Source organism: Rhamphochromis longiceps, linkage group LG16 (genome assembly GCF_057381845.1).
Source record: "Rhamphochromis longiceps isolate RC_006_pf linkage group LG16, R_longiceps_female_GT1.1, whole genome shotgun sequence".
NCBI lineage: Eukaryota > Metazoa > Chordata > Actinopteri > Cichliformes > Cichlidae > Rhamphochromis > Rhamphochromis longiceps.
The window spans coordinates 4,000,800-4,014,029 of NC_140572.1; the positions used below are offsets into that span (position 1 = coordinate 4,000,800).

Sequence of the window (13,230 nt, forward strand, 5' to 3'; positions counted from 1 at the left end):
ATACAAAACTTTATTTGAAGACATCTGTAGCACTGCCTCAGTTCTGGATGTTTCCACAGACTCCTCTGTGCACCTGAAGGAAAGGTCAAAGGTCAGCAGCACATGTAGTTGGGACAATTCTTCATTTACAAACAACAGTCGCACAAACTATACAATGCTTTTCCTCCAATGACGACTTTTCACTTGCAGAAATGGTCCTGTGTGATTTCCAGGCTGTGATATAAAAACTAGTTCCTAATGGCAGCGACTCACTCAGTAAACATGTGTTTCCTTCACCAACCTCACACACAGATCCAATAAGATCAGGAAGTGGGCAGTATAGTACAATATGTGTTATTCTGTGCTGCACTGCCTGTTAGGTATTTTAGTACCATGGTAGCATTTACTGGATATTGTTTTATAGTGACATTATGCAGGAAAACTCTGTCATTCAATAAGGCCCCTTTTGTTTTAGTTATTTTTCTCTTTGACCCAAGAATTGATGTGTGAGAATCACAGGCTGGTACAAGGTTGAAATACCACAGAGATCACTCCCTCAGCTACATTAGTTTCTTAATCTTTTAGACGCCTGTTGAAGGCCAAATGGTTTGTTTCAGATTTCACTAATGTAAGAACTCTTCGTTTTGTGCCTTGAAAATATGTCGCTGAGATAATCACAATTGTAGCTGAACTAATAAACTACACAAAGGATGCTTCTTCACCCAAGGGCAGGAAGACGCTGCCTTATCTTGGTCTGTACTGGTTTAAACTGAGAATCTGCTGTCTCATGAATTTTACCCTCTATATAAACTGTTGTACTTGTGAATAAAGTTGAGTCACTTTGGGAAGACAATCTAAAGCAGTCTCTGTTTTCTTGTTCTCCCAAGCTGCTCCCGAGCTGCTCGTACTAACACGCTGAATGGCATGCTTGAATATTACTTGAGAATATATTTGACTGTGTTACAGACTAAGGGACATTCTCTGCTGATAGGTGAAGGTACATTCTCTGCTGATAGACGTCCACGCCTCGGAGGAAGCCGATCCACGGAGTAGGCCCTGGAAACAGTTTCCTTCAATTTTGGTGTCAGAAGTGGGATCCTGACGAAGGTAGGCACTCGTCTTTTATTTTATGAGACTGTGTTATGCCTTTCTCAGTGATCCACATAGAAACGGGATACGCTGACGAGGCCTTCTTCGGTGGCCCACATAGTAACAAGTGGGATACACTGAGGAGCTTTCTTTAGTGGCCGACATAGAAACACAGGAAGTTGCCTGCTGTCATAAACTAAGAAGTTGCTCACCAGCAGAAAGGACACAGGAAGTTGCCTGGGGTCATAAAACGAGAAGTTGCTCGTTAAAAAGTGAGAAGTTGCTCACTAAAAAGATAAAATTGCTAGCAAAAAATCAAGTAACCTCAGGTGTGCCACAGCAAAAATAAAAACTAACTTAAATCCTTCAAAGCGTCTAAACCCCTCTGGAAATCACTGACCATGGGTCAGAATAATTCAAAGACCTTAGACGGGTCCGATAAAAAATCAAAATTAACTGTAAAACCGAAAAAAATAAAATATAAAATCACAAATAGCGGCTCAGTACGACTCCCACTTCCGGTTACGTTTAACCCACGCTCGCGAATCAATGAAGACTTCCATGATTACGTATCCAGAACATGCGGAAGTGCTTACGTGACTGATTTCGTCTCGAACTTAAGAACTATAACTTTAATGCATCCTAATGTATTTCCGGAGCCCTATCCCGAACGATTATCGCCAGAAAACAGGTCAGTAGAAATGTTAAATACTATTTGTGATAAGGAAAGTAGGCTGATTAAAAAGTCCTGTAAAAAATATATGATAGAATGTCGTGATGTGACCAATCGCATGCTACCACTATGGAAAAAAGGACCCGAGCCAGACGTAAATGCTTTAAATCAAGCCAGTGTAGGCTCTAGTAAATCCACTGCAGAAAAAACTAGCCTTATATGCCCATCCGTTCAACCTACGGCTCCGCCGCCTTATGATGAAAAAACAGAATTAATAGCTGCTGCGGCGGCTGCACGTCACCAGCGCGTATATCCTGATATAACAGCAAAATCCCAAAGGAGTGAGGAAGGCACTGAAATGACACCTAAATCAGAAGAAGATGACTGGTTTAACCTAGATCAAAGACAGGAACGAGAATACACTGAACGAGAAAGAGAGTTACAGGAACATAAAAAGCAAACAAAACAGTTAATGACAGAGTGTGAGGAAATCATGAAAGACCCTTTAACTGAACGTACGGAAGCTGAACTGCAGGAAGCCGTTTCCGTCATAGATAATCATGTTCAGCGCCACACTAGAGTAGCGAATGGTTAGACTGTGCCAAAAGCAATAACTAACACCAGAAATTTAATAAGGAACTACTTAAAGCAGAAAAAAGAGGAAAAAACTCAAGAGGGCCCCCACAAAAACACCCGTTATAAAGAAAAGCAGGGATCACAATTTAATGACGTCAGCACCTCCCTCCCGTTCATGATAATAGGGGACATGTGTTGCATTCAACCCCCTAAAATTTCAGAGTTAGCAGCAACCATTAAAGAACTTCCCGATCCTCTACAAAATCCTACAGCCTTTGTTTCTGCATTACAGAGAAGTACCAGATACCACCACTTGGGTGGGCCTGACTATAGATATATATTATGTCAACGAATCCCAGGTGTGACTGAATCTCAGCTTATTGAAGAAGTAGAGGAACTAGACCCTAAAGATGACCAAGCAGCCAACACCACCTCGTTTTTGTGGATAAACGATGACAAAATCACAGCCTTTTTCCAAAATCTAAAGAAATTTCTGCTCACAATGTCTAGAGATAAAATTGATTTAAATGCAGTAACCATGTGTAAGCAAAAGCCAGATGAATCCATTCTAGTGTTTATGAAACGTTTCACACATTGCTGGACTAATGAGGCATGCATGCCTGAAGGAGGAAATGATCAGATTTTCATAACAACATTCTTAAACAATATTCATCCAGAATGTTCACAACTATTGAAGCTGACTGCCACTGATAATCTCTATGACATGAAAATAAAGAACTTTATCACACTTGTCAAAACAAAAGCTGGTGCAGATCTTTTCCCCAACAGCACGAAGGCTAAAACTGTTAAGATGATGTTGAATTTTGATGTTGAAGGCTCAGAGGAAAGTGAAAAAATGATGTATGCAGGGGCCCCGTCCCCTCAACAAGCGCAGCAGGGAGATTTCAGAAGGAGAGATAGGAGTGGAGACGTATGTTTTTATTGTGGAAAAATAGGACACTGGAGGAGGGAATGCAAATCAGCAGCACATAGGTCTCAACCACAAAACACAGGACCAGCTCCTGCCACTAGGGGTCAGCAGAGCTCTTACAGACAAGGTAACTGGCAACGCAGACAGGAATCACATCAAAATAATGGCCCTTTTGCACTTAGGCAGCAACCTTATAATCCACATTTTAATCCCCACCCATATGATAACGAAAGACTGGACCGACAATAGGGAGGCCCAGGTGATGATGAGGGACAGTGTGAAGCACTACACACGATGCTGCATTTGCAATTGTCCCGTAACACAGAAAGCTTGCCCATGTTAGATATAGAGATAGGTGAAAAGACTTATTCCTTTTTAGTTGACAGTGGAGCCACTAAAAGTTCACTGTCTGGAAAATTCTATAGTGGGCCTGTTTCCTCTGTGTGCATCAACACCATGGGAATAAACGGAACTCTAGTGCAATGCCCCAAAACTCATTCTCTAAAAACACGCTGGGGCCCAAAACCAGATGAAATTACATATCATCCATTCATAATTATTCCAAACTCGCCTGTGAATCTATTAGGCAGAGATTTAATGGCAAAAATGAACTTGTGTATTTCATTTAACACAAAGGGTGAAATGTTTGCAGATACTGATAACAGCTATGTTTTCTCTGCCCTATGCACCGACACCATGGAGAAGGAACAGCCTCTGTGTCAGCTGGACGCCTCAGCGGAGAATGAACTCAATATCCATCTGACTGGTATCCCACGTCACACTCTGTGTCAAAAACATGTGCAAACACCGTTACCAGGTAGCCCCATGCCTGGAAGCCACATATTTGTTTCTCTCACACTGTTCAACAACATGCTAACTGCTCACACCAGTGAAGGCCAAACAGTGGTTTTGTCACATAACTCAGACATAGGCTATGACATCACTGCACCATGTCGACACATAGATCTAACCTACCCCATACACTGTACTATCTCTGCTGTCACATTGCCAGCTGAATATCAAAACATGACATTATGGTCAAGAGGTGAGAATGATGTAGGATTTATTGACTGTACACCTTATCATGCTCAGCTGAAAAACAACAAGCCGGTATATGTCAAGCAATATCCCATTTCCGCTGAAAAAGCCGCAGCCTTAGACATCATCATAGGAGATTTATTGACAGCTGGAGTAATAAAGCCCACAGTATCTCCATATAACACTCCTGTCAATCCTGTGCCAAAGCCTAACAAACCTGGCGTATGGCGTTTCACACAAGACTTAAGGCAAGTTAATGCAGTCATTATGCCTCTGCCACCTATTGTCCCAGATGTTCCCAGCATACTGACATCTATTCCAGCAACAGCTACACATTTTACTGTGGTGGATTTGTGCTCCGCCTTTTTCTCAGTACCTGTGCATGAAGACACACAGCCGATATTTGCTTTTACACATAGAGATAAGCAGTACACATGGACTCGCTTACCCCAAGGCATGGTAGACAGCCCTGCGGCTTTCTCAATGGTGGTACGTGCTACCCTGGACGGCTTCACTCCTCCAGAGGGCTGTACTCTGATCCAGTATGTAGATGATCTCCTCCTCTGTGCTGAAAGTGAAAAACTATGTCAAACTGCCACACACATGCTACTCCAGCACCTCCAACAGACTGGCCACAAAGCATCAGCAAAGAAAATGCAGTACTGTCAGACTTCTGTTCAATATTTGGGATTTACACTGTCTCACGGACAACGTTCTATGACTACAGACAGGGTCAAAGCTGTGACCTCTGTCCCTAAGCCCACTACACAGAAGGAAATGCTGTCTTTCCTAGGCATGGTGAACTATTGCAGACAGTGGATACCAGACTGTTCTTTTCATGACCACATTCTGCGTGAATGCTGCAAAAAAGACAAGCCTCCTCGAATACTGTGGTCCACAGAAATGACTGCCTCTTTCAATGCATTACAGGGAGCGCTGACCTCCGCCCCTTGTTTGGGTCTGCCTGACTACCACTTACCGTTCCACCTGTACGTCACAGAGAACGGCACAACCTGCGCAGGTGTATTGGCCCAAGAGCATGGCTGTGGCTACCGTCCAGTAGCCTTCTACTCAAAGGTGCTGCCAGCAGTAGTTCAGGGGATGCCGGCCTGCCTGAGAGCAGTAGCAGCTTGCTCTATCATGATAAGGGACTGCGAGAAGCTCACACTCTCACATGACACTATTCTACACACCAATCACCAGGTCACGACCATTCTAGCAAACATAACTACACAACACATGACCGCACAACGTCGCTCAGGTTATGAAGCTACACTGACTTCAACAGCAAATCTCACTATAAAAGCAAACAGCACACCCAATTCGCCAGCACACTTACTCATTCGTATGCTGTGTTCCTCTGACCGACAGGATGGTTCAGACGACCCTGACGATCATGACTGCATGACATGTATACAGGAATCCACAGCACCACGCCCAGACTTAGAGCAGACACCAATCCCAGACTCAGTCATTGTTTATGTGGACGGGTCCTGTTCAAAACCAAATGACAACTTATTTCTTTGTGGCTATTCGGTGGTGACATTGCCTGACATCATACTAGAGGCTCACTCATTACCATTTCACTCAGCACAAAAAGCAGAACTCATGGCTTTAATACGCGCCTGTGAGTTACATGTGGATAAGCGGGTAACAATTTACACTGATAGCCGTTATGCATTCGGTGTGGTGCATGACTTTGGCACATTGTGGAGACAAAGAGGATTTAGATCTGCTGATGGAAAATCGATCGCTAATTCTGACCTTGTTCAAAGACTTTTGCAGGCTATACAGCTGCCATCGGCAATTGCAGTTGTTAAAACGAAGGGGCACAGCACGGCTGACACAGACGAAGCAGTGGGAAATGCTCTTGCAGACGTAACCGCGAAAGCAGCTGCTGCCTCACAGCAACCACCCAGAAAGGAAGTATTATCTTTGCCTTTACAGCTGCCACTTGTCACGCTCCCAGACTATTTAGAAACAAATGTTGACCTAAAATTCATACAAGAGCAAGCCTCTGCCTTAGATTACACTTACTGGGAAAGTAATGATTGTACCTTAGATAACAGAGACGGCTTATACAAAAACCTTGAGGGTTTGATTGCCCTCCCATCTTCACTACTGCCAATCCTTGTCCGCCATTTTCACGGTGTGAGTCATGTCGGACAAAGAGGGGTAGTAGGAGCAATAAAATCAAGATTTGTAATCGAGAAAACATCACACGCAGTAAAACGCATATTAGCAACCTGTCTAACATGTGCACGAACTAATGTAGGAAAACCAAAAGCAAAACATCAGCATTTACCACAACCAGATTTCCCATTTCATACATTACAAATTGATTTAACACACATGCCAGCACAAGGAAGCATCAAGTACTTACTGGTAATAGTGGATCAATTTAGTAAATGGGTAGAAGCTTACCCAACATCAAAAGAAACTGCAGAAGTAGTCTGTCAAAAGTTGTGCAATGAAATAATACCCAGATTTGGAATACCTCACCAAATTAACAGTGATAGAGGACCTTCATTCACATCAGAAGTAATTCAAAAGTGTGCTAAAACTCTAGCAATAGACTGGAAATATCATGTGCCATACCATCCTCAGAGTTCAGGAGTTGTAGAAAGAATGAATAGGACCATAAAAAATCGCCTGACTAAAGCAATGATAGAAACAGGAATGACCTGGATCAAACTACTTCCTCAAATCCTCTGCGAGATTAGAATGACTCCATCCGCAGCAACCAAATTATCTCCATTTGAAATAATCATGGGAAGACCGTTTCCAACACCATGGTCAGCCTCCAGAGGGGCACCGCTATTGGAAGGGGACATAGACACTGCATTGTCTGACTATGTTCATAACCTGGTAGAAACACTGAATAATAACTATCAGAAAGTTTGTCTCTCTCAGCCTCTCCCTTCCATAGATCCAACCCATCCGTGGAAACCAGGAGATGCGGTATTGGTAAAGTTGCTAAAACCAAGGGCACTCGGGGAGGCCGCGTGTTCCAGCCCCCAGACTGTACTTGCAGTGACGAGAACCAGCATCCTAACAGACGGACAACCTCAGTGGATTCATGCCAGCAGGGTTAAGACCAGCCCCACCAAACCACCTAAGGCGTCGGATCAAGTAGATGACGTCTCCGGCGAGCCAGCGCCCGGATTCAATACACCTATAGATGACGACTCAGGCGAGCCAGCGCCCGGATTCAATACACCTACACACACACAATCACTGATTAACACACAACGCCTGAAAGAGCCAAGACTCAGAAAGCCCTTTGATCCCCCGCCTGAACAACAACAAGGTACTCGAACATCCAGCAGGAACAGAAAGCCTAGAGTACCACACAATGTCTAACCTGATAAAGATAGACTCGTTTCATCCTGATAATGGAGAAAATGAAATGCCCATTGTCATCACACGACGCTTATACGGTGTCTCTCGAACCTGGGACCAGGCCAGGAGACGACTAAAGAACTGTCTTTTTTATATATTTAGGTTATTAATCATATCTACTGCATTAACCTTAGGATTTTTATTTACTATTTCGTATTGTAAAGTGCAACCCTGTTCACGTTTCTGCAAGCCACATTTTGCTGACAATACCTCATGCTCCACTTGGCAAGACACCCACCTAGTACACTCGTCACGTTCTCTAAAATCAGTAGAAAGCAACACAGACACCACCAATAAACCATCTTATGCACCCCCTAGAACAGGAACTAACGCCTGGTATGACAATGCCAGAATAGCCGCTCGTGACTTAGGAAACAGTAACTGTTATGTCTGTTCAAAGGGTAATCCAGAACAGGTCATAGTGGGATATCCAATTTCAGGTTTTCCCTTAACAAAGATGCTATTCAAAAATGATAAAAAGGGGCCCTTAACAGTAACCCTGATTGAAGCGGTGCGAGTAGAACTAAGTCCTTTAGATTGTTTATTCATATACACAGGACAAGTCTCTAGTAAGGATGTTAGCATGATTAATGATTCTACCCACCCCTGCAACCAAATGAAGCGCCCCGAAGACCGCACTGAACCTCTTTCGCCCCCAACACAGGTGCGCCATCACCCAAATATCTTGATGACATGCATACACCGACCAAAACTTGAAAACATAAATTATGACACACAAAACTATACGTTCTTTTCTGACTCTCCAGGAGCACGCTGTAACGAAACATGGCTAGCAGCGAGTGTTGACAGGACACAATATAAACATATGTTTTCTTATATATATGCATATATAAGTACGCATTCAGATAACTCAACAATCCTGCATTCGCCCAACACACTAAACGACTTGTACTGGGGAGGCATATTAAAAGGCTTTACAGCTTCGCGCCTGACCAGACCAATCCCACATGCTTATTGGATGTGCAATAATACTCTTAGATTAGCCTTACCTGTTAATTGGACCGGTACCTGCGGTCTAGTAACTTTAGCTCAAGAACTACTGATACAACAAACCTCGGATCTGCCTGTATCCAGCAGACGGACGGAACGCTCCGCTTATTCACATAACGTTTACATAGATGCTATAGGAGTTCCACGCGGGATACCAAATGAATTAAAGGCACAAGGAGAAATATCAGCAGGGTTTGTCTCAATACTACCGTGGATACAGGTAAACAAAAATGTAGGCTGGATCAATTATGTTTATTACAATCAGCAAAGACTTACTAATTTGACCAATACGGCCCTTAAAGCCCTAGGAGAACAGATGTCTGCTGCCTCCTTAATGACCATGCAAAATAGAATGGCCTTAGATATGCTGTTAGCTGAGAAAGGAGGTGTTTGTGCTATGTTTGAAGATGTTTGTTGTACTTTTATTCCCAATAATACCGCCCCTGACGGTTCATTTACACAAGCTATGAATAAACTTGAAGCATTGCAGATAGAACTAAGAGCCAATACAGGTCACGGTCAGTGGCTAGACAAGTGGATGCAGGACACGTTTGGAAAATGGAAGGAACTCATTGTAGCCTTTGTAACAGTTGTAGCATGTATTATTTTGTTTTTGATGATTATTGCCTGTTGTGTGATACCCTGTGTACGCTCAATGATAACTCGTATAGCTACTAGTACAGCTACTTCAATGTATTTGCAATTAGCACAAATTGATCCTGAGGATGTGCCAGATGTTACCAATGATGTTCCTGATGTGTATATTGAACATTAGGTTGTGAACTATTACATTTTATGATTTGCTTTTTATATTATGTTATTACATTTGTGATTTTTCCTTTCTATTTGAGTTATTATTTTTTTAAAAAAATAATAATAAAAAAAGAGTGGAACTGTTAGGTATTTTAGTACCATGGGAGCATTTACTGGATATTGTTTTATAGTGACATTATGCAGGAAAACTCTGTCATTCAATAAGGCCCCTTTGTTTTAGTTATTTTTCTCTTTGACCCAAGAATTGATGTGTGAGAATCACAGGCTGGTACAAGGTTGAAATACCACAGAGATCACTCCCTCAGCTACATTAGTTTCTTAATCTTTTAGACGCCTGTTGAAGGCCAAATGGTTTGTTTCAGATTTCACTAATGAAAGAACTCTTCGTTTTGTGCCTTGAAAATATGTCGCTGAGATAATCACAATTGTAGCTGAACTAATAAACTACACAAAGGTTGCTTCTTCACCCAAGGGCAGGAAGACGCTGCCTTATCTTGGTCTGTACTGGTTTAAACTGATAATCTGCTGTCTCATGAATTTTACCCTCTATATAAACTGTTGTACTTGTGAATAAAGTTGAGTCACTTTGGGAAGACAATCTAAAGCAGTCTCTGTTTTCTTGTTCTCCCAAGCTGCTCCCGAGCTGCTCGTACTAACACGCTGAATGGCATGCTTGAATATTACTTGAGAATATATTTGACTGTGTTACAGACTAAGGGACATTCTCTGCTGATAGGTGAAGGTACATTCTCTGCTGATAGACGTCCACGCCTCGGAGGAAGCCGATCCACGGAGTAGGCCCTGGAAACAGTTTCCTTCACGGAGGGCGCCCTTACTCCCAGCAAATGGCTGATAGAAAACCGATCGGTGCCTACGAATTTCCCAATATGCGCTGGCATGACGTCGGGGAAGCATGGGTACGACCGATTATTTTATTTTTTTCTTGCCCGTGATGCCCCCCCACCACGATGCATTCTATTGGTTTGCACACTTACACACACCCAGCTGTGGTTTCCTGTTTTGCTGGACTCTGGAGAGCCCCGCCTTTAACGCTCTTCTCTCACAGAGAGCAACAGAAAACTTGGAAAAACTCCAGATTGACTGAACTCAGTTCAAAGTTACCTTGACACCTTTAGATGTGAGACGTAGTGATGGTCCGCTTGAAGCTGACGCTCCGGTGCGTGTGTCAGAAAGATCAACGCGCTGCTTCAGAAGCACTGTGTCGAGGCTTGATTCGTTTGGCCAGAGTCACGTGATCAGTGACGTCTGAAGCTTCGTTTAGAACGTACCTTTTTTTAAATCGAACTTTATTGAAACACAATGAGTATACAACATACAAACAGATGAAGTTTACAAAGGAACAGAACATGAACATACAGAACCAGGAGTAAAAAAATTATGATATGAGTAGGCGAAAAAAATCAACATATAAATATTGTTCTGAGAGGCTTTTTGTTGGTTGAGTCTGAAATTGATTGTATGTACAATTCATATCCTTATAAAAAGGCAGAAATATGGTGTTTTATTAATAAACTTACATTTATGGATATAAAATAGCTAAAAGTATTAACAAATTTTTTATAAAAAACATTTATCATTCTTCCTGGGGAACTTAAAGAAACAGAATAAAACATTTTCCATCGTAAAGAAAACTCCCTTAAAATATGGACAATAACAAAACTGCTAAATTCTTCCAGAATCTCTGTGTAGAGGAACCAAAAGAGATGTGCCACAGTTTCTGGATGATCCCCACAGAAAGTTCAATTAGTATTTATGTCTCTTTTAAATGTTACCATATAGTGACTGGCTGGGTCACATTTATGAAGAATTTTATATGAGATTTCCTTCACCTTGTTCACAATTAGATATTTATGGGATCATCCAGACTGTCTTCCAGGTGATATCTGGAACATGTCGGTTCCAGTAAGATATTCTATATATGGGAGAGACATGATATCTTCTTGGAATAAACTACGTATTCTCTTATTGCTGTTACCAAGTTCCTGTGAAAAGCAGATTTTTCCCACTGCTGACTCAGCTGGATCAGGGAGAGTGACTGAGGCAGATATTGAGCTGTCAGTGTTTTTATATAACATTAAAGTCCCTGAGGGTATGGCACCAAGCACCATTGAGAATTCCCCAACACTGACGGGAAAATTATATAGTGTAAGGAATTCATTGTAAGTAAGTAGTGCTCCCTCGTTAAATTTTAAAACTTAGTAGCGGCCGCCATTGTTGGCAGCTGAAATTTGGCTGGGCCGCGCTATGAATTCTGGGATATGGTGGGCAACGAAGGACACACCCGACCCATCCTTCAAAATCGGGGGAATGAAGGACGCATTTGAAGGAGTCGAGGAATCGGGACAGCCTTCGTCGCCTGGCTGTGACGTCATCGGCCTTCAAATGCGGCCTCCGGAGGATGCAGCCGACGTTTTGGGACACAGCTTGTGTGTCTTTGTTGGTCATGTGACCTCCCAGGGACTACACATGGAAACGAGCAGTTTAGCTCAAATCTGGCAGGTTTCCATCGTCTGTTTTTGTCCTGATGTCCATGAACATGAACACTGTCCCTGTCAAACACGTCCAGATAATGTGATCCAGTGTTGTTCTTCTTCTGTGGTGTTTGTGATGGAGCAGCAGCTGCTGATCCTGATGTCCTCCACCAAGGGGGCAGCAAATTCAGCTGACTGTCATCATTTATTAAAAAGATGTAACAATGTGACATAATGCAATATAATAGTGTCAGTTACACATTGTGGGTTGCACTGTGGCCAGAATGGACATTACCTCCTGCCTAATGGAAGCTGTCAGCCATCCTGCAACCATGAATTAGATAAGCAGAAGTGAAGGGATTGTTAACAACAATTTAATAATAAAATGTAATGTGATAGTTGCACTTTATTAGCTCCCCACAATCGTATGAATAATAACCATGAATGCACTGCATGCTCATAGCAAGTTCTTTAGGTTTAAAGTGAGATCCTGCTTTAAAGGGCGCTTCATCTGCTGGGAATGACATGTTTCTTCTAGTATGTAAGGCTCAGCCCATCTTACTGGGACTTACTTTTGTAGATCCACATGCTCTAAACCTGCTGCTCCATGATTGGTGCAGAAGCTTTAAGCTACTATTAACAAATAATGACCATGGACTTAGTTGTTACTACAATAACTTATCATTGAGCAACTTTTAATTTTACTTGTAAAACTATGCAAGTAGAATTGAATGGGGCACAGTGAGCTGAGCACAGGCCCACTCTGTGACACTCAGAGGTTTGTGGATATCATACTGAGAGTATTGGACACAGTGCAGCCAGCTTGCAGCCACTTTCCCACCACTTTAGCACAATGTTTACATGAGACTCAGCCACACTAATGTTCCTGGGCAGACATGTGGTGCAGCATGGCTGATGGCACTGTACCTGCAGCTGTCATGGACAAGAACCACTCAATACCTCACCCAAGCCAAGCCTGTGCTGATGTTGTGATCTGAGACCGAGACACTAACCCAGGATCATGATATGATGTTGTGAGAGTTTCACTAAGAATTAGCTCTGATTACAAGATTTCAATCTATCGTAACTCTAATTTGTATTTACTTCAGTTTGTTCATCTTGGAGCTGTGTGCAGCTGAGGACAGTCTTATTATTACCAGGTGAGGATATGTAACAGCCACAGTCTGTAGAGATGATGTCACCATGGAGTGGTGATGTCACTGGAGCTGCCAATATGTGCTCCAGCCAAAGCTACACCAGAGGGT

The 13,230-nt window shown here is 42.6% G+C and overlaps 1 protein-coding gene across 1 annotated transcript in view; it reads right to left on the minus strand.

The window, feature by feature from the left end:
* The window catches only part of LOC146650407 (uncharacterized), a 183,151-nt gene extending 172,451 nt beyond the window's left edge, over positions 1-10,700 (minus strand). Inside the window, exon 1 of the mRNA XM_085385491.1 lies at positions 10,596-10,700. The gene's annotated coding sequence lies outside the window, so the exon portion shown is untranslated. The remainder of the gene's footprint in view (positions 1-10,595) is intronic.
* Positions 10,701-13,230: the final 2,530 nt, after the last annotated feature.